Below are 2,124 nucleotides of genomic sequence, written 5' to 3' on the forward strand. Positions count from 1 at the left end.
TTTATATGAAGTTTGTTTCGGATTTCTGTACATACAAGTACCTACACCGAAGGAAATAACTTGTAAACCAGGTTTTAAATATTAATTAATCCAATACTTCTAGATCGAAGCATTTTATGCAAATGAATATTAAATTCCAATTCATGTTTATTATAGTAGATGTGCAACTAAACACATCAAACATGTTAACAAGGGGCCTAAAATTGAAATATGTGCGAGTACCGAAGCCAATAGCTTGAAAAGGGAATCTAACCCAAAAATTCAAGGCACTGGTTGGAGCCGATGCTTGTACATATACGTATCTGCGCAATATGTACTCCAATGGCAATCAGACAGCGTTTTTGCAAATATTTACATACTTTGATTGACTGCCAACCATGAGGCAGCAGCAGGTGATTGAGCGTGGGTAAAGGATGTAGCAAAAGTTATCACATCATCGTAGCTTCTCTAAAGAAACTAGCTATCTAGTTACAGCAGAAACAACACATTATTATGTACAAACAATTCAAAGAAAATTTAAATATGGATGTGCCGTAAACGAATTAAGTGCGCTGATAGTCATGTTTTTAAGAGGGTATATGAGTATGAATCCATATATATCTTGATTAAATGAGTCTAAGATTTATCAGAGAGTATAAAAACTAACTCATTTAAACTGAACCACGGAGGGAAAAATTCACACCCCGTTTCTTAAATTGTTCTGTTTTGAGTGGTTCGAACCACATGGCATCGATTTTTGAGATGCTTTGCTGCCCTTAATTTTGTGAATACGTCATCAAATAAACGCAATAACAGCTAACATCAAAAAGTAATCAAATACCGATTGCGTTTTATTTCGACCTCTCCTAAAACAACAGCATATCTTGCCATAGCATAGCTAGCCGCATGACTTAGTGCTGTAAAATGATGCTTCTTGGTACGAGCGAGGTAAAAATGTGTGTTGCGGAGATGTAAATATAAAAACGACAATTAAAAGATTTTCAATTTCTTGGAAACAAAAAATTATCCGACAATAGGTTGCGCCGTGCTCACGTTGCTCTGCATTTGATGTTGTTGCGCGATAATGGCACAGACCGCAAAGTGTAATGTCGTTCGTGTTGCACGTTGTCACAGTCATTGCGACATACTCTAAAAGAATTAGATGCAAATTTTTGATATACCAATTTACTCGACCTCCAGCATTCACAAATTTTCTAAGCACTTTGTTTTTACTATTGCTGTACGTTGTTGTTGTTTTCCTTCTTCGAATTTGTTTTGTTGGCCTATGTTGATTCTTCTCGCTTCATTATTTTTATCGTTCACTTTTTAAACAATTTATAGTCATTTTCTGTATCCCCTACATGTTGCGGTACGTCGCATAGTTGCTTGTGGCATGTCATATAATACTCGTATGTTGCAAGGGGCATGCTGACAGTTGCCTTTCACCACCACCAATCATACACAACATCAACGTAATTCTTAGCCACAATAGTAGGGATGGCAAACAATTTTTTTTAATCGATTAAATAATCAAATGATGAATTGAAAGATATAAAAAAATAATTGCAATTAATGTAAAAAAATCGATTAATCGATTAATTCCAATGTTTTCAAATAATACTAAATTGCATAAAAACCACCACCAGTTTCAGCGCCGAATCTTGTATTATAATGTCCCAGAGTCCCAGACACATCCAAAAAGAGAAAATGGCCTACATTTAAAGTTAAGTAGCACAATGACATTAAATTTTTCAAAATATGCACAGCAATCTTAAAGTTTTGTTTTGCAACTTTGCGTAAAAATAAAACCAATAGAATATGTATGTATGTATGTGATTGGCGTTCAACCGTTTAGCCGGTTATAGCCGAATCGATGAGAGTGCGCCACTCCTCTCTTTTCTTCGCAGTTCGGCGCCAGTTGGAGATTCCAGGTGTAACCAGGTCGCTCTCCACCTGGTCCCTCCAACGGAGTGGAGGCCTTCCCCTTCCTCGGCTTCCTCCGGCGGGTACTGCATCGAACACTTTCAGGGCTGGAGTGTTTTCGTCCATTCGGACAACATGACCTAGCCAGCGTAGCCGCTGTCTTTTTATTCGCTGAACTATGTAATTGTCGTCGTATAACTCGTACAGCTCATCGTTCCATCG

The sequence above is a fragment of the Zeugodacus cucurbitae genome, chromosome 3, assembly GCF_028554725.1.
Source record: "Zeugodacus cucurbitae isolate PBARC_wt_2022May chromosome 3, idZeuCucr1.2, whole genome shotgun sequence".
Taxonomy (NCBI): Eukaryota; Metazoa; Arthropoda; class Insecta; order Diptera; family Tephritidae; genus Zeugodacus; species Zeugodacus cucurbitae.